The following is a 21,992-nucleotide window of genomic DNA, read 5'->3' as shown; positions in this document are numbered from 1 at the left end:
TCTATCAAAGCTTTAGTACATAAAGCCTAAAATCTTTTAAAAAACTCTCTTTCTTGATCCATTGAGACTTCAATAGGTGTTCGAAAATATGCCAATACTTAACTAAAAATTTCATAATTAACAATTTTAAAGAATTTTGTAATAAAGCCACGAGTTCAATTTACTTGTTAAAATACTCTACTATCATCAACATGTATTTAGCTCTCCATGAGGTAATAACAAGTAGTTCAATAAAGTCTAAAGATCAATAATAATATAAATCTATAATAAATAATAGCTTCAATTGAGGTAATAAGGTATTAAAGCTTCATCTAATTCAATCACACACTTCACCCTAAAATATCTAAATTCTTCATGTACTTGTCATATTAAAGAGGTTCTTTGATTTGGCCTTGGAACTATGCGCTTAGTACTATTATGCTACTTACAAAATAATAAATTTTTCTTTCAAAAAAATCTTATTATTTAGTGACTAATTCTATCTCTTTTCATATACAAGATAAGTGAAAGAAATGTTCCTTGTTGAAGCTTGTATAAGATTTTTTTATACATTTTTAATTACTTGATTCTTGTCCAATTCTTCTTTTAAATTTTGGTCAAGAACTATGATTGTAGAATTTGACATTAAAGTCAAACATGTGGTTGTATGCCATCAAGAGATTATCTTTCAATTATAATTTCTATACCACTAAGTTTTGATTAAGTCTTCTTATAAAGGGCATGGATTACAAAAAAGTCTATTGACATTCAAATTGGTAATGCCTGCCTAATGCACAACCTCAGAGTCATATTTTTAAGCAATAAAATCTATCTTGTAAACTTGCCAATATACTTATTTGATTCTATAAGCCACTTCAAAGATTGATAGTCAATTACTAATATAAAAGATTGATCATACAAGTAAGGTTAGAAATTAGCAATGGTCTAAACTATTGCAAAAGCTTCTCTTTTATAAGATGAGTGATTTGACTCCACATTGTTATTACTTTTAGAAACAAATGCAATAATATATTCTTATTTTATATCATTATTTTTTGTCAAGACTCCTTCTAATCTTATTGCACTCCAATTTATAAATAATTTAGAAAGTCTATTAGAATCCAAACGTTGAAGTATTAGAATTGAACCCAACTTTTGCTATAATATATTGAATATATATAATTTTTCACGATTCTAAGTCCATGGTTGATATTTATGTGTAAAAATTGTCAACGATTTTGTAATATTGCTTAAGTTTTTATCAAACCTCTAATAATAATTTATCAATTCTAAAAAAGTCTAAAGTCATAAAACATCACTTGGTATTAGGATTTTTGCAAGGCATCTACCTTTGCTTGTTGTATGCTAAGACTTCTTGGGATAATCATATAATTTAAGTATGATAATTATTTATCGAAGAATTTATATTTTTTATGATGTAAGCACAATTCCTATTGCCATAATCTTTCAAATACTATTTATAAATACCTTACATGATCTTATAGGATGCTACTAAAAATGATAATATTAATAATATAGCATCAAGCAAACAACAAGCTAAATAAAACTTGATCCATCACTTCTTGAGATTGAGCTAGTATATTTTTAAGACCAAATGGAAGAAACTTTTAATAATAGAATTAATCTTTATCATCTTGATTAATCTCTTAAAATTCTATCTTTATCTAATTTTTAACAAATAATGATAATTTATGATGACCAAATCTTAAATCCAAAGTGTTGAATACTTGAAAGAATCCTATTGTATTAAATAATTTTTCTAGCATTGGCATTGGATATTGATCAAATTTAATCTTACATCTAAATAGATAGTTGAATTAAATACAAGAAGTAAGGGCAATCGAGTTAGAAGTCTTTATAGTGGATAAAATCATACTTTATACTATTGTGGATGGAAGTAGTGGATTAAATATCATGCATGTACGAACAATAGAGAAGTTCGGTCTTAATATCACTGGCCCTTCTCTATATATAATTAACATGGCTAATCAAAGCCAAGACATCTTTTTAGGCCAAATTATTGGATGTAGGGTGATAATCGGTGGTAAGGAGTATTCCTTTACTTTTCATGTTATTCGTATGCATCCAAGTAAGAATTCGTACCTATTACTTCTAGGCAGACCCTGGTTAAGGGCAACTAATGCAAAAATTGATTGGGGAGGTAAAAAGCCCCATATCATCTATGGACCACTAGAAAACTTGACTAAAATTCTTATTCAAATCTAAGGATTGTTTTCAACCAAAATCTCATCTTATTCTTTAGAAGATGAATTTTGAATCCACAACCACAGAAAGAATTAAAAAAGAAGGTTGAATTTACTGATTCGATAGCAAAGGACATAGTTCATTCTAGTGTAGTCCAAACTACCCCATTAAGTTGCATGGGCCCAAGATTATACAATTATGAAGATGATGGAGAATTCATCCAATGGTTAGCGGAACACCCTACTTCAAGTGCAGATGAAGTAATGAATGTTAACTTCATAGATAGTTTTGCTACTTAGCAAGACAATAAAGTGGAAGTAGATTTAGCAACCTTGGTAGATGACATTAAAATTGAAGATGTCTTTGGGATGAACTTTGATTGCATTCAAAGTTCAGATTTGGAAGATTTAATTGAAAAAATTGACCATAGAAAAACTACTCCTTATCACCCTGAAACAAATGGGCATACAGAAAGGGTAAATCAAACCTTGCTCAATATCCTTAGAAAAAGTGTTACAATATCTAAAAGAGATTGGGATACAAAGCTCCCTGCACCCTTGTGGGCTTATAGAATGAAATTTAAAAAGACAATCCAAGCAACCCCATTTTCCTTAGTTTATGGCATAGAAGCCATTTTATCAATTGAATTTGAAATTTCTTCACTTCAAATTGCCTTGACAGCAAGATTGTCAACTAAGAAATCTTTAATTGATAGGCTAGAATGATTAAAAGATATAAATGAGGCCAAAAGGCAAAGTACTCAACATATAGAGGTAATTCAAAGAAGAAGAAAAATTGCCTTTGACAAATGACACAAGATAGAATCCTTAAGCCTGGCATGCTAATACTCTTACTAGATGCTACGTAATTAGATTTCCCAAGAAAATTTGATGCAAAGTGATTGGGTCCTTATTTAGTAAAAGAAGTCTTTTCAAACAATTTAGTTTGGTTGTAAACTCTTAATGGAAAAGACTTTCCTATTAGAACTACTAGCAATCGATGCAAGAAATATCAAGTGTGATTTCATTACATCCATAATCAAAGATTTCATCTTTATAATTGTCATTTTGAATCCCTTAAATAAAAAATCATCAAAATTAGAAAAAAATAGAAAGCTAAACATTAGATGTCAAGATAAGTTTTTATTATATTCAATCAACTTGTCCTTCTTTCAACATAGTTCCATCACAAAAAAGAATAAAAAATAAAAAATAAAAAATAAATGAAATCATTAATATATGGAAGAATGTGTCTTAGTAAACATCCAAAGGGTGTAGAAGTGTTGGTCATATGAGAGATTGTCAAGTAAGTATCCCGGGTTCAAATCCGGTTGGAAAAAATGGGCTATCCCAATGACCTACTATTAGTGCAGGAAAAGACCAACATTGTACCTTCTATGGATATGTAGGCCTTTACGGCTTTATACCAAAATCCTCTCATGTCAAAAGAGGGGAGTAGAGATACCACCTTTTTAGCCTTAGTCTTGTCCATCTTGTTCTAGAATCATTAATTTTTAAGATTAAATTAAATTTTCTTCTATTTTCTTATATAACTCTATAGAAAGAAAACTATTTTAGTTCCTATAGACTTGTAGCAACTCACTCATTCTTGACTTGGATAGCTATTGAAACCTTCTATAGACAAACCCTCTTTTTATTCAATAGCCTTTTGAAAAGTCAGTTCTAGGTTCTTCTCTATTACAAGTTGTCTCAAATGGTCGCCATGTGTGAATCATTAGATTGACTCAATAATTGTCTTAGGACAAAAGAATGCATGTAGAGTGCCAAAATTACAATTATTAGGTAAAGATGTGCTTAGAAGACGTTAAAGAAAGAAGAATAGTATTAGTGGAGAAGAAATGGAATCTTAGTAAGTTTTGGAGGTAATTATTTTAGTTGGTTTAGTATTTTTACTTACTATTGAGGAGTAAGGAGTAGTTCCTAAAATCAATATTTATATTGATCTTATATCTATATGTATTACTTATACAAAAACTATAAATGTTAGTTAGTAGTTAAAAGAAACATGAAAAAGAACCTCATGTCTTTTTAATTATTTATATAGAAAGTAGAATTTATAGTAGATTTAAGTTGATTCCATTACTATAAAAATCAATAATATAGGGAATTATATCTTTAAATTACTATTAGCATTATAGAAATATTATAGGAATTTTTAGAATTTATTTAGAAATTATTTAGAATTTTTAGTAGATTCAAATTGATTTTTATCACTATAAAAAATTATCAATATAGGAAATTATATCTTTAAATGGATCTTAGAATTATAGAAATATTATAGTAATTTTTAGAATTTATTTAGAATTTATTTAGAATTTTCTATGAATGTTTAGGGTAATTTTCAAGACCTTGGTAAAATTGAGTTTTACCACTTGGGGAGCCATTATGAAGAAATGGAGCAAGGTTTTGAAGGCCACACAATGTTTCTAGGCTAATTGGGTATTTTTGAACACCATGGTGAAGTCAAAAATGCAAAAATATTAATTCTACTAGTAGAAAATAGGAGGACCAGCAGCTAGTATAGTCCTTGTAAGAAGAGAGGTGCATAAGTCCCATATGGGTTGTAGCACCTTGGATGTAGGTAGGAAGATAAGACTAAGGCCTCAAGGCCTCTTCAGGAAACCCATATACACTACATGTGAGCCTTGGTGAGGTTCGAACCCTTGATCTATTAACAAGTTATTTTGAGGTAAAATATTTTCACTTTCCATTTGTTACTTGTTATTTTCAATCCTTCATAACTTACTAGTAGTAATTCGGATTTACATGTTTTTTATGTCATTGAAAAGATAAAAATTACCTTTCAAAAAATATAATTTTTACTTTTATTTTTTACTTTTTATTGGGTGAGAATCCAGTGAACAAACTATGACTTGTTTTATAGTGTACAATTGCTTGATTGTACCTGTTTTGCTTGTTTTGTATTATTCTTCTTTAGTTCTTATTGTTTGTTACTTCCACTTCACACCACCCATTATAAGAAACTCTTAATTGAGGCCATCTTGTAATTTGGGTTGATGGGTGGAAATTTATACTCATACTTGGACACCACCTTTTTTAAGATACTAAGCTGATAAGATCATTGGAAGATTAGGTGACCATCTTGCAATTGGATATGAATATATTTGCCTTTATAATCTTCAAGATTTTAAAGATTTATGGCAAAATAATAGCAATACGAGGAAATAAAAGCTTATATCTTTTGTATTTTGACATTAATAAGATGTGGCCTTAATTTCAATGGCCAATTATCAAACTTTTTGGTCTCTTTCTTCACCAATTGAGTACATTATATGCCAATATGGCCTTTAATTGCTAATCTATTGAAGAAACTACTCCTATGCTCTCAACGTCTTCACTTTTAATCAAATAAGGAGCTTCATTACTATAATATTTGTATAAATTAAATCCTTGACCTTGACAATGCCATCTAGCAATCAATAAGTTTATGTGGCCTAATTTCTTTAAATCTTTATTATTAATAAAAGTGATATATCAAGGAAGTTGGCTAAAACAACCTCAAATGGTAAGAGGTTTTAATTATTTGAGATATATAACCAACAATCTTTGGAGATGAAATTGGACTGCTTGATTAAATGTAGTTTTAATATCCACATAGATGTACCATTGATTAATAAGTCTAGCCTCCAATATCACTACCAAACCTATATCAATACTTGCAAAGAATTCCAAAAGGATAATACTCTTTTTTGGTGGATGGGATTGAATAGATTGAACAAAGGTAAATAATAAAAAATATTTTAGAATCTTTAATATATCTAATGAATATAAAATCTCTTTACATTCACAAAAGAGTTTTGCACATATTTTCTAGGAAGGAGATAGATGCTTCTATTGTTTTATATGAATTTCTAAAGAAGGTGGATTACTTGGTCTTATAAAATGGAACATAAATACTAATATTTCTTCTAATAGAACCACTCTATAAGACAAATCAAATGCTAATGTATTATAATCAAATAAGGTTTTTGTTGACATAAATATAGTAATTATTACAAATATAACTGAAATAAATTCTTTTTTTCTATCATGAATAGAACATCTTGGTCGAATCTATGCTTCTGTAATCTGATTATTTAAGCCAAAATCAAATAGATAAATATTTAATGATCCACTAAAATATCACAACTAGTAGCACTAGTCACTACATACTTTAGAGATAAGTGTAAATAAAATAGAGTAATTCTAATATAAAATATTAATTGCAAAGATTGTTTGGTATAGCCAATACCTTGCTTTGTGCCCATTATAGAAGTAATAGTGGTGAATGAATAAGATTCTAAGTTTATAGACATAAGTCATAATTTTTAAGCAAGCTACTTATCAATCATAATTAGTTAAGCCTTAGAATTAAACATAATGTGTAAAGATATAATATGAATAGTATTTCTACTAGTATGGCTAACAACCAATACATTATTATTATTAATTAATTGTATAATTTTTGGGCATAAATTTTGATATTTTTAACTAAATTTAGCTATAATATCAAATAAAAATGCTACTTCTATAGCCAATGGTACTCCACTTGAAGGAATAATGTTTATTGCCTTGAAATGATCTTCATCAAATATAGAAATAACTTTAGTTGCAAGTTTGGCTTGTAACTTATCCAAATTCTCTTGTGTTAAAGGCTTTGTTATTGCTTGAGTCTATCTAATAATGATGTAGGCACTTTACGTTCTAATATTTTATCAACCAATTAAAAGATCCCTATTGGTTTAAATTTTGAAGCCAAGAAGTCAATACTAGAAATATAGATATATTCAATACTTTATAAATCAAAGTATGTACTATGTTTTTAATATTGGTATCTTCATCTTGTATTGAAATTGAAATAAAAGGATTTATTACACAATTAATATTTTCAAGGCCAAATAATATAGATAGTCGTATATAAATATTAGGATTTCAATGATTGCTTGAATAGCCAGACAAAGGTTCTAGTACTTCATTTGTTATAGGTACTATATTCTTAGCTATTGTTTGAGCACATGTAGCAACTCCAACCACTATTTCTTTCAATGCCTTAGCATATAATTTTTTGGGGAGAAAAAACTTATTCTATTTCTAAAAGTTATATAAGATCTAGTAACTTGATTTAATAAGGCTGTACTATTAAATCTCTTTTCTAACTCAATAATTTTAGCTTCTGAGGCCTTTTTTTTATTCAAAGTAGGTCGTTTGTAGAGATGTAATATGAAGCAATTATCTTCATTGTAGTCAAGCTTATTACAATGAATATACTTCAATTATTTTTTTTAGATTTATCTCTTATTTTAACTATATCATCTTTTGATTTAGATTCCTTCATGTATTTGGTTTTTTTCTATTTAGAAAAATTGGAATCATTCTTAGTGTAATAAGATTCACCACACCTCCAACAACACATAGTCTTTTCAAATTGAGTTTTTGCTAAGCTACTTGTCGCAGTTGCCATCTTTTGGAGTTTAGACATATTTGTCATCTAAACTATCATATGATTAGAATCATGTTGACAAAGTACCTTATCATATTTTTCAACTTCAATAAATGCTTGTGCAAATATTGCCCTACCATTATAGTTGAAAATAATTCTTGATGTAGCTAAATTCAAAAGTCTCTTGTTAATCTTAGATTAAAAAAATCTTAAAAAATTGGCTCTCAATAAATACACTTCTTGACTCTACTACAAATCAAGCCAAATAAGTATATATGATATATGGAGTATTTTTTTTGTCATAATAGAAGTCTTAAATGCATTGCATTTGATCAAACCTAAAACCTCTGTGCTTATCTTTTAAGTGTTTACTAAACATTTGGAGAAGTTCAAATGATTGTCATTCTTTTATTGTAAATAATGCTATCTTTACAGCTTGAGCCATACAAAACAAAGTAGTTGGAGTATTAGTTAAAGAAGTAACTAGTATTTTTCCTTTCAGATCTTTTGAAGATTTATCAACTTCTTTTTGGATTGGATCTTCTTCTTTCACCATAAGCATGAAGCTTGAAATAACATCCTCTTTAAGAGCTGAAATAAGCTCTATATGTGCCTCCCAATAACACTCCATTTCACGTAACTCAAGTAAGTATTTCTCATTCAATTTTCCATAGGTTTGAAGTGCCTCCTATTCCAAGTATTGTAGTAAGAGCTCAAAGGCATACTACTCATTGAAAGTATGAGACCTTTGATGCTTTTCCTTCATCCATGTTTAAAATTTCAGATTCTAATCTGACAAAAAAAATATCTTCAATTCTTCTTAAAAATCTATTCCTTACTATATTATAAGAATTATCTTCTATCTTATAAAATGTATCTATCCTCAAGATCGAAAGCCTCCAAGAAACATCCAATACTGAAATAGGATAAAAAGCTTCATTAGTAGCTACTTCTAAGTCAAAGTCTTCGATATAGTCACTATTTAAGTAGTATGGTGAAGAAAATTAATAATATTTATTTATAGTATGTACCATAAGTGACTAATTGGATACTTAAAACTATTTAAAGGCTAAAAAGACAACTTACAATTATAAAACCACCAAGCTTTGCAATTCATTGACAATCACCTGTAGATCACCACAAGTCCAATATACCCACAAACAAAAAGATCTTGCTAACTATAAAATTGATGATATATTTATTACTATAATATACCTATTAATACAAACTAATATAAATAAAAAATGAGATAACTATAAAAAACCTCCAAAAAAAATATTTATAAATAGGAAGAAGTATCAAAAATAAAATTTAAAAATCCACATTAAATCCTCATCTCCAATAATACATAAATAAAAATCAAAGTTAATCAAAGAAACTAGCATTTATGTATGATTGATGGTCACAAATTGAAAAAAATATAATAATAAAAGGCAATTGCAATAAAATAAAATGTGGAAAAGAAAAAAAATAAAAAAATTTAATTAAAATATAATTGATATTTAATAAATGTCACTTTAATGTTCTAAATGGCCTACACTCTAAAAATTGAATATACTTATGAATTCCTTGGATCTTTTCTATATAAAATTTATTAAAAAATAATAAAATTTGGACTCCATATACATTTGAAATGACCTTCCAAACTTGACAATTAAGAATTTTAGACAATGTATTTTTTTAAATGCCTTATAATTGTGCACTGTATTTATAACTATGGACCTTATTATTGTAGTCCTATGATCACAAAGAACCTTTGATTGTAGTGCCTAATCACTATAGTTGTATAATTATGGTGAGTCCTTGACCATGGTGCCCTATTACTGTGGTTTTATGATTGTAGATTGATACTTTGAGTCATTAGCAAACATTGCATGTCATCGTCTACCACTATTTGTTATTGTCATGATGTAATATGACTAATAGGTAAAAGGGATGAAGAATCTATTATATTATAAAAGATCTTACTTCAAATTTTATAGCAAATTATCTTAGAAAATAGACAATACTCCAAAAGAAAGTAGAACTAAAGGTTTAAATGCTACTTTTTTATAAAGTAAGCTTCTACTTACTTTGAAAAGTCATAAATAAGGCAAAACAAGATAGATTAGAAAAATAAAGAATATGAACATATGAAGGAAGAAGTTAGGAGTTGGTTAAAATAAAAATTAACTCAAAAGGATAAAATTTGATATCGAAAGAGAACCGGTTATCAACTTAGGCCAAAATCAAATTCCAAGGCACAAAACCAAGCACAAATGGTAAGTCAGAGGTTCTTTGATAAATTGGAGAGTGAGATTTGAAAGAAAACTTGATAAGGTTTCTTTAAGCATTGATTTTGAGGGAATTGAGTACATAATGACTTTGAAAGAACTTTGCATAGCCATAGTTGTTTTGAATGACTCTAGAATTTATAAAATAAAAAAGATATTATATTTTAGAAAATTTCATGAGTTGATAATAGATCTACAATATAAAAGTTTGGATACTTATGTAAATAGTTGTTTGAAGTATATGTTGTAAGTTTAAACTTGATCAAAGGATTGAATTGAAGGTTATTGAATTTCAAGAAGGTTGAGGTCTCAAAAATTGGACTTTGAAAGGCAGTTAGGATTTCTAAGATCTTTAGTAATCTACTAGTTGGATTGACGTAAAATTTGTATTTGAGAGTAAAAGACTTAATTTTCTACACATATGTGAAATTTGAAGACAATTAAATGGTTTAATAAGGAGGTAATGGCACTGAAAATTTAACATTCAGATTGGAGTAGGAGGCCAGCCAACATCCGAACAAATTTTAGGATTTTTCTTCTATTTGGATGTGAAATTATCTTCAAATTTTGTATGCTTGATGCCAACTTAGTTGTTGAAAGGTTTGTAAATTTTTAAGTAAGAAAAATAGTTCAATTGATAGATATTGAGGTTCTAAAGTATGTTAAGATTAAATTGAAAGGAATTAAGGTTTGATTTAGGATTTGATTTAAGGTTTAAGATTTGATTTAGGATTTGATTTAGGTTTTAGAATTTTTTTAGGGTTTGATTTAGGATTTATTTTAGAATTTAGGATTTTTCTAGTGTTTGATTTAGAGTTTGGTTTAGAGTCTAAGATTTGATCTAGGATTTGATTTAGAGTTTAGAACTTATTTAGGATTTGATTTAGAACTTGGTTTAGGATTTAGAATTTTTTTAAGATTTGATTTAGAGATTTTTTTAAGATTTAGGATTTTTCTAGGGTTTGATTTAGGATTTGGTTTAGAATTTAAATTTTTTCTAGAATTTGATTTATGGTTTAATTTAGGATTTAGGATTTTTTTAGGATTTAATTGAAGTCTATTAGAATTTTAATAAGGGTTAAATTAGAACTTAATTGAGATTTATTAAAGATATATTTTTTTATTATTCTAATATTTTTAGGGCTTCTTAAGGATTCTTTTAAGTTTTATTGTGGATTTTCTTTCAATTCCTTTAAGATTTCTTATTGTTTCTTTTATAATTTCTTAAAGGTTTCTATTGTAATTTCTTAAAGGTTTCTTTTGAATTCGATTAAAGCTCGTTTAGTATTATTAAGATCTAATTAGAATTTATTTAATATTCTATTAGAATTAAGATTTTTTTATTATAATTTCTATTCTATCTTCCACAACGAAGTGCTTGGTGCACTTTTAAGGTAGACTTCACGTAATATGACATTGTTATGAATTTTTGTTATTTTTTTGTAATTTATATCAAATCCTTATGCTATACTATCTTGTATGAATTGCCTTGCTAAATAACTCCAATGTCACTCTTAACACCAACAACCATAATACAATGCCTTATTTTGATTAAAAAAAGTCTTGCAAAAAACTCCACAAAATGAAATAAATCAAAACTTTTCCCTTGTGTTCTAGAATAAGCCTCTAACCTAGACTCTAATATCTTCATTGCCTCACAATTCCAATACTATCTTTACTATCTTGGAGCTTTACCTTACAACTTGTATACTACACATTACAACTAATGCAATAATATATCTTTAAATATTCTAATACATTGAACCAGTATCCCGCTTTTAGATTAGATGAAGTCTTACTTGAGAATACATTGGATACTTCACTGTGGAAGGTAGAATAAAAATTGCAACAATAAAATTCTAATTTCAATAGCACATTAAATAACTCTAATTAAACCTTAAAAATACTAAATAAACTTTAATTAAATTCAAAAAAAACCTTTAAGAAATTACAAAAGAAACAATAAAAAATCTACAATAAATCTTAAAAGAATTATTACAAAATCCTAAAGAAATATTAGAATAATCACAAGTATATCATAAATTAATCTCAACTAAGTCTTAATTTAATCCTAGTTGAAATCCTAATGGACTTCAATCAAATCCTAGGCCAAATCCTAAATCTTAAGCAAATTCTAAATCCAAAGTCCTTGGTAAATCCTAAATCCTAAGTAAATCCTAAATCCTAAATCAAATCTTAAATTTTAAATCTTAAATCAAATCCTAAACCTTAGTCTAATCATAAATCTTTACCAAATTCTAACAAAATCCTCAATCCTAATTTAATCCTAATCCTAAACCAAATCCTTATCAAAACCTAACCAACTCAACCTAATCTTAGCACAGTTTAGAACCTCAATATTTATTGATTAAATTATTTTTCTTGCTTAAAATTTTATATACTCCTCAAAAACTAAGTTTTTATAGCAATAAGCATACAAAATTTTAATAGAATCAAACTTACTAAATAGAAGAAAAATATCAAAATCCACTTGGGTGTAGGCCAGCTTCCTTCTTCAATCTTGATGATGGTGTTTTAGTGCCAATATTTCCTTCTCATAATATTTGATTTTTTTCAAAATTCAAATATGTATAGTAAATCAAGTCTATTACTCTCACACATAAATTTCACTCTAATCCAACAAGTAGATTGATGAAAATCTTAGAAATCCTAACTGCCTCTCAAAGTCCAATTTTTAAAAAGTTCAATAAGCTTCAATTCAATCACCTAATCAAGCTCAAACTTATATCATATAATTTAGGCAACTATTATCATGAGTTATCAAAATTTGAACTATAGATTTGCTACCAATCTTACAAAAAATTTCAAAATATAATATCTTTTTTTTTTTCACAAATTCTAAAGTCATTCAAAATAATTGTGACTTTACAAGGCTGTTACTAAGTCATTATACAAATAAATCACTTGAAATTAATGTTCAAAAAAACCTTATTAATTTTGCGTTCAAATTCGAATCTTTGATTTGCAAAAAAAATCCAAAGTTATTGTAGGTGCCTAGTCTTGTGCCTTAGGATTTGATTTCAACCTAGGTTAATAACCAGTCCTCTTTGGATATCAAATTTTATCTTTTTGAATTAGTTTTTATTAAAATCAACTCTTGACGTCTTTTTATATATGCTCATATCCTTTATTAATCTAATCTACTTTTTTTGCCTTATTTATGGCCTTACAAAGTAAGTAGAAGCTTGCTGTGCAAAAGATAGCATTTACACCTTTAATTTTATTTCTTTTGGACTATTGTTTATTTTCTAAGATAATTTTCTATAATATTTGAAGTAATATCTTTTATAATATAATAATTTCTTCACCTTTTTTACCTATTAGTTGTATTACATCACAACACCGTTCTTATATTGGAATGTATTTTAATGCAATATTACTGGATCTAGTATCTAGTTTATAGTGTCCCACTCTACTAATATGATGTCTTCTAATATAATACCATACTAATAGCTTAGTTGATTTTGGTACCTAGTAATGCTCCAAATTTAGTAATAAAAATAATACCTAAATTATAATTTATTTATTTATTTATTTATTTACTTCATTCTAACTTACTATATTATAAATTGAAGAAAAAAAGAGATTCTTGTCAAATAAAAGATTAGAAATCTACATCAAATTAATTCAAGCTATCTCTTACATTACAAAACAAAAATTCAAGAGTACAAGTGTAAAAATAAGAAAAATCCTCTAACTTTACTAAAATGGCTAAAACATCATAGCTTAGCAAATCCTTACAATAAATTTTTTTACTTTCAAAATCATTCACAAGTCTTGACTTGATAAGAATATCAAGACAAAGATTTTTCTCCACTTAAATATGAAAATCTTAATTGATATGAATAATATTAACTAATAAAAAAACTATCAATTGATAAAAATTGTTAATTAAAGTAAATTACATACATTTGATAGGATTTGGTACCCAATGCCATATCATGTGATATGAAAGATTTTTTCAAGTTATATTTATAGCTCCATATTTCTTTGAAAATATTTTCTTTTAGCATGCAACATTGATAGAAAAAGATTCACATCTTTTTATGATCTGAATTCATTCTTAAAAGTATTTACAACCACTTTTAGAAAAAATAATTAAAAAAAGATAGCAAAAACCAAACTCATATTTTTATGACAAGGATCATGTTTAGCTTCTATATATATTGCTAAATTCCAAAACCTTGCTTGCAACATAGATTGAAATGACAAGGCTCTTATTAATGAATTTTAGTATGGATTAAAAGATAACATTAAAGATTTATTATTGATTATGCTAAGAATAGACTTATTAGAGAAATTTATTACTCAAGCCATTACATCTAACAATTGATTTTTTTAATATATGAAAAAATAAAGATTTGATTGAAATTATAGAAGTAAAGTTATAGCAATAGATTTTAAGTTAACACAAGCTTATTCATTAAGATTGAAATATATGCAAATTGACACAGTATATTTTAAACTGCTTACTAAGTAAAAAGATAGTTGAGACTATTAAGAAGATTTGTGCTTATATTGTAGAAAACCTAAGCACATTTCCTAATATTTTTCAAATAAGTAAAACATCTACAAAATAAAGAGCATGGTTATCAAAGAAGACTATGTATTGAAAAACCAATACATAGTCTTTAGCTACAATAAGAACCATGCGGCTAAAATCTTGTATGACGTCTAGTGAAGGTTCTATTTTCTCTTTAGTTCCCACACCTTATTTTATAATAGAAGTTTGTTTGGAACCAATAAATCACAAAGTCTTTACTTTATTAGATTCAAAGGCCTCAACTTATTTTATAGACAAAGATTTTGTAAAAAAATAAGAAATATCTTTAGTTAAGGAAATCAAATCCATGCATGTAGAAATAATAAATGGTTATTTTTTATCTTTTAGAGATGTTACATATAAAATTATAATATTTATTTTAGTTATAATAATTAATAGTTATAATAGCTTAATAATATTTAATGTAATTATATCTCCTTTCAACCTAATTATTTTAGGATTATTATGGCTCAAAAAATATAATTCTTAAATATATTAGATTTTTCATAACCTTGATTTTTTTTCATAGTTTAATCCAAGATTTTGTTAATCAAGTAGAAATCCATAAGTCCAATATAATCAAATCCATATTGGTAGTTGCAAGAGCTTTCATATTTGCTACAAAAGAAGAGTTATCTTTTGTTATATATGCCACAACTATTTTTGATAGTGGAAAAATCACAACTAACATTCTAAATGAATACTAAGATTATTAAGATGTATTAAAAAAAAGAATATAAATATTTTTTTTGAAGCATTGTTAGTATGATTATTTAATTGATGTTTGAGAAGAAGCTCAACTACTATTTGGACCAATTTATAGCTTATTGCAAAATAAATTGGCTACACTCAAAGAATACATTGACAAAAACCTAGCTAAAAACTCCATATGCTATTCTAAATCTTTAGCAAGTACTTTTGTCATATTTATAAAGAAAGAAAAAAACATTGCAAATGTATATGGACTATTAAGGATTCAACAAGATCACGATCAAAAAGAGATATCCTTTAACTTTGATTTCAAGACATTTTGATCAATTCAATCAAAAAAAAGATCTATACAAAAATAAATCTACAAAGATCATATAACTTAGTATACATTTAAGATGGAGATAAATAAAAGACTATATTTTGAATTAGATATGAGCATTTCAAATATAATGTCATATCTTTTGGACTCACGGATGCACCAATTATTTTTTAATATCTAGTGAATGATTTCTTTTGAGAGATTTTCTTGATGATTTTGCCATCTATTATCTAGACAAAATTTTAATCTACTCTAAGAATATAGAAGAGCATGAGCTTCATATTTTTCATGTATTACAAAAACTTAAAGATACATTGCTATATGTCAAGATAAAAAAGTGTTTATTTTATATTTTTTAAGTTGACTTCTTAAGATATATCATTTCAAATAATGGTCTGATGATGGATCCTAAAAAAGTTTAGACTATCATAGATTAAAAGATTCCAAAAATAATAAGAGATATTCAATATTTTTTGAAATTTATCAATTATTATTGAATCTCTATAAAAAAAAATTTATAAATTGGAACTCTTTTTATACATCTTATATATAAAGACAAACTTAAGTAGAGTAAAGAAGCTAAAACATCTTTTGAAGTTTTAAAAATAAACTTTATTTTTGTATCCATTTTATATTGTATTGACTTTTTTAAGGCATTCTTTATAGAAATAGATGCCTTAGACTTTGCTTAAAAAGTGATATTATTATAAATATAAATAAATGATAATTTCTATATAATAGCTTTTTATCCTAAAAAATTTTAGCAAGTAAGATCAACTACAAGCTCCATAACAAAGAGCTTCTTGCAATCATGGAATTATTTTGAGAATAACATCATTATCTAGAAGTTGCTTTAAATCAAATCATTATATATATATAAATCATAAGAACCTTAAATATTTCATGCAAGCATGTATTTTGAATCATTATTAAGCATGTTGGAGTATCTTTATCAAGATTTGATTTGAAAATCACTTATTGATATAAAAAAAAAATAAATAAATAAAAAAAAAAATAAAGTTTATCAAATATTCTTTTTAGATGTTTATCTTATAGTAACAGAAAGAGATATAGCTTTTGATAAAAAAAATAATGATTCTCTTAAAGCTAAAGTATTTTCATCTTTGAGTAATAAAATCAACATTTATTATTGATTCAACTTTTTTTAAGCAAATTTGATAAAGTATGTTCTTTATTTCTCTAATTCATGATATAAAGAATAATTTTTTTAAGTCTTATGATACTTTCAAGTTCAAGTTTAAAAATAATATATTCTATTTTAAGAATTAATTAAATATTCTAAAAAATAAAATATAATTACGTATTATTTAAGTTTGTCATAACCTCCTAGCAATTAAAAATTTTGGATACAACAAGAATTTTGAATTAATATCTAGAAAATTTTAATAGCTTCAAATATGAAAGGCATTAAAAAACTTTGTGCAATCATATAATATTTTTTCAAGATCATAAAAATGTTATATGTTTACATAAAATTTGTTAAAAGTAAATCTTGAAAAATATCTTAATAAAAATATATCTTAAATAATATCTTGATAAAATTATATCTTAAATAATATCTTGATTAAAGTATATCTTCAATAATATCTTGATAAAAGCATATCTTCAATAATATCTTGATAAAAGTAGATCTTAAAGAATATCTCAAACTTGTCAAAGATATCTTGTACAAAGTTTGTTAAAATTATATCTTGTTCAACATATAATCATGTAATATTTATTAAAAGTAGGTATAAAAATATCTTTGTTTTTCTATCTTTGAACTTATAGACAAATAAAGCAAGTGAATCAAGTTTTGGAGTAATATTGGAGGTGTACCATCAACTAAAAATAAGATAATTGAATAATTCTTTTGACATTGGTAGAATTTACTTATAATAATATGATATATTTTTCTACTCTATAGATATTTTTTTTACTAATTATGATTATTATCAATAATTTAATACTATTGACTTTTCAAAAGTTAATAATCTTATGGCAAAAGATTTGATAAATCATTTGTTAGAGCTACTTGCAACAATGAAGGTACAATTAAAAAATGCTCAAGAATAACAAAAGATCAATGCAAATGCCTATTGAAAGAAAAAATATCAATTATATATTGGCAATAAGATATGATTATTTCATCATAATATCAAGACTATTTGTTCTTGTAATAAATTGGATTAATGTAGACTTAAATCATTTCTTATTTGTAAACAAATCAATCCAATTGTTTATTGATTACACTTACTACAATCTATGAAGATCCATCTTAGGTTTCATTTGTCTCTTTTTGAGTCATATAAGATGATAAATATACCAAAAAGATGACAAATGTCACTTCTTCCTATAGAAGTAGACTATAATTAAAAATATGAGATTGAATAAATCTTAGAATCAAAGCAAGACTAAAATATATTAGATAATCTTGTTCATTTGCATGGATATGATAATAATGATTGCACATGGAAGTAAGCCAAAAATCTTACAAATGCAAAAAAAAGAATTATACTTTTTATTAATAATATCCATCAAAATCAAAATCAAAAATAAAAAATATTTGTTATAAAAAAAAATAAGGTTTAAGAAAGATTGCATTCTAACTTCTATCTTTATTTTTAATTTTTATATTTTTATAGTACTAAGGAGATAGAAAAATAACAATCAACAGATTCAATTTAAAAGATATTATTTATTGAGCTATTGGATAAGACATCGCAATTTTTATGACTTTCAAGATGATGTAATAGGGATGAAGTTCTTCAAAAATAACATGTTTTTTTTAAAATAGATGGTAAAATATAATTTATTTCATATCACAACCTTGGAAGAAACTTTGATACTTAGTGATATTATTAGAGATAGGAACCACCTTTGATAGTGTTCTAAATGTTATATTTGAAGGAAGTTATAATCAAATAAAATGATGGTCTTTTCACCTTAGTATGAGATACTATCAATGGCTAAAAGGACCTATCAACCATTTTTAAAAGAAACAAAGATCAAAGTATATGACAAATATACTTTAATGTATCTTAGACTTTCTTAATTTACGATTTCTACTTCTCATGATTTTTTTTATAAAGATTAAAATAAGAATTATAAAAAAATAACATAAAAAATTATATACAAATGCATGAAAAAATAAATTTATAAATATATACACATAGAAAAAAAAATTATTTAATTATTAAATCAAAATAAAAAATATATAAGTATAAAAAAATGGACCTTCATTTGTTTTGTAATTTTTCTTTAATATTTTATATAAATATAATTTATATTAAATTATAAATAATTTTATTGGATTTTATTCTATTAACAGTATTTTTAAAACAACCATATTTTTTTTATATTACTATCACATTTGTTAAAAAATATTACACCTTTATATATATATATATATATATATATATATATATATATACGTAAATTTATAATATAAATAAATTATTTGTAGTACATTTCTTTATAATATTTTTATAAATACATAATTCTTTAAAAAAATGAGCTATTTTATTTTTACAAATTTATTTTATATGCTTAATATAACATAGTTATATATTTTAATTTTTAAAAAATATATTTAATGGTTTTTAAAAAATACACTTTAAAAAATAAATATATATATCTAAATTTTGATTTATAAATTAATGATGAAATATTTATTTATAAAAAATAGATTTAATATATATATATATATATATGTGTGTGTGTGTGTGTGTGTGTGTGTATGTGTGTATATGTGTATATATTAGTTTTAAAGATAATTTATTAAAGCATATCCAAAAATACTCTTAATTAATTTTATAGATATTGTATATGTAAAAATGCATATATATATATATATATATATATGAATAAAAATTTTATTTAAGTAATAACATTTTTTTAGTTATTACCTATTTTTATATAAAATCATATATAATACTTCTATTTTTATATAAATTACTATAATTAATTTTAATACTTAAAATTTATCAATAGCTTATAATAAAATATATATTGTATATACCATTATCTTAAAATAATAATATTTTTATTATTTTATATCACCAATAATATGTAAATATCAATTTTATAATACAATAAAAAAATTTGTTAATCAGTTACAATTTTTTATTTTATGTGTTTTATATTTTAAAAAATCAATTAAAAATATTTTTCTATTTTTCTATTTTAAGAATTATTATTTTTTTACTATCAAGTTCTATAATTCTTATCATCTATTTTGTAATATAAAATAAACAAAAAAAACTTAGAAAATTACTCAAAACTTGTAGTACATCGATGAAAAGAATTCATAAGAAATTATTCATTGTATTTAAATTTTTCTAGATTTTCAAAACACATCAAAGTAATAAGTGTGAAAAAGTAATTGTGGATTATAAAAATTAATTTTGACACAGGACAAATTAACATACATCCTTTAAGAATATCAAATATTAGAAAGAATATATTATAATATTATAAAATAATACAAAGATATACCTTGTTGGCATTTAAAGGAAGTATTAAGCAAGACACAATTCTTTAAAAAACTAAAAGACTCTAATATAACATTCAACACAAAAACTTTCCAATAATTCTAAAAAATTATTGTGAAAGAAGGATGGCTCTTTATCATCACATTCATTATATACTAGAAGCTGTAATTAGCCACATGCTTGTACGTTTACTGCAAAAACCTCATAATTTATAGCTTCCACCTCTTTATGAACCAATAAAATAGTAATTTTTATACTCATCTTTAAACATATCTATACAAATCCAATCAAAAAAGATAATTTTAATTGAAGTAAAATTACAAAGTGATAAAATCAAGGTAACAAAAAAACAAGATAGAATCGATCTGCCATACCCAAAAGAAAACAATCCAACCACAAGCAACCAACATCTCCACAGTAAACATTCCATATTTGTCTCAAGAATCACCACGTTTGCTTCCCCACGGACTCCTATTCAACTTTCTTTCTCTTTGTTTGCTTATTCGTTTGTATACGAGTGTTGTTTATTTCTGAATTTTTTAAATATTCTTTTTTTCCACCTCCTGCCTTCACTATGAACTCAAAGCAGAATCATCTTTCTTGCACGTTTGACACCAGCATTACATGGCTTCATGTGGTCTGTTTAGCTGAATCTTGTGTTGGGATTGCAAAGGTACTTGAAATTCGCATGTTGTGTTCGTCGCAGTGGACACACAATGTTCTGGTTCTCATTCGATTGTTGAGCAGTTACCCTCGAAAGGTGTGTGTTATGCACTCACGAAGCGCAAGTTGACGTGCTCGGAGTGAGAAACTGTCGGTGGGTATACCTGCTTGCAAAATGATCCAGTCTTTGGCATCGTGACAGTGAATCGACGTTCGAACAGTGAATCGAACTTTGACGTGCATGCAGCACACCCTCCGTGGTTTTTGCAAATAACGTGCAGATCTGGTAGACTGTGCTACTGTTTTTGAACCTGGTTACTGTTCATGACCTTCAACTGATCCTTCGTTTCAGTTGTCAGTGGTGAAATGGACCCAAGCGCTGATATTTCGTCGAAATGTGAGGATGGTCAACATGGTCAACGTCTGGGTCAACGCTGGAGCTTGCTAGGACTTTGCTAGGAAGGTTCCTGGAAGCTCTCTTTTCATTGCATGGAATTGGTTTCTATCAGCACTCAATGTGATTTGGGTACTAATTTCTACTTTGGATGCATTAGGCTCTACACATTTTTGTTGGGAAGGCATGGAAGGTGTTACAAAACATTCTAGGTAGTGAGGAGGACTTTACACCTAGAAGTCTATTTTGAAAAGCCATGGTTCAAAGGTTTTATTTTTTGAAGATGAACACACCTTTAGAAACATTGGCCTATGTATATAATTTTTAGTGAGAAGAAGCCATAAAATCAACCATTTTATTCTTTTGTTACAAGTCTAAAACATGTCAAATCATATATTGATTCAAATAATAATGAGAAGTATGTATATATATATATATATATATATTAATGGTTGCTGAAAGCATTTTCTAATAGAACTTTTTGAGTTTCTATAAGAACTACCTCTTAAAATGAGTCCAACAATGTTTTTTAGAAAACAACACAATTCATGTTGTCTAAGAAAAAAAATCATTTTGTATTTTTATTTTGATTTTGATTTTTTTTGTAGAGCCTTTAGACTTATTTTTTTATAAATAAAATCAAACAAATAAATCTTCTAAATTCCAACCAATTAAAGGATTTATAAGTTATAGTCTCTATCTTATTTTTAAGTAAAAAAACTTTCAACTTATAATCTTGTTTAGTTATTAAATGTTCCTATGGTTTTCTAGATTCAATAAATACATATTAATTAAAACTTGTACTAAAAGATTTTTTATAGTTAGTAGATAAAATGAGAGAATATAGCTTTTAAACTCTTTGATTGGTTGAAATTGAGAAATTTTACTTAATTAACTTTATACTTTAAAA

The sequence above is a fragment of the Physcomitrium patens genome, chromosome 14 (assembly GCF_059467195.1).
Source record: "Physcomitrium patens ecotype Gransden chromosome 14, ASM5946719v1, whole genome shotgun sequence".
Taxonomy (NCBI): domain Eukaryota; kingdom Viridiplantae; phylum Streptophyta; class Bryopsida; order Funariales; family Funariaceae; genus Physcomitrium; species Physcomitrium patens.
Note: the sequence above shows the minus strand (reverse complement) of the source record.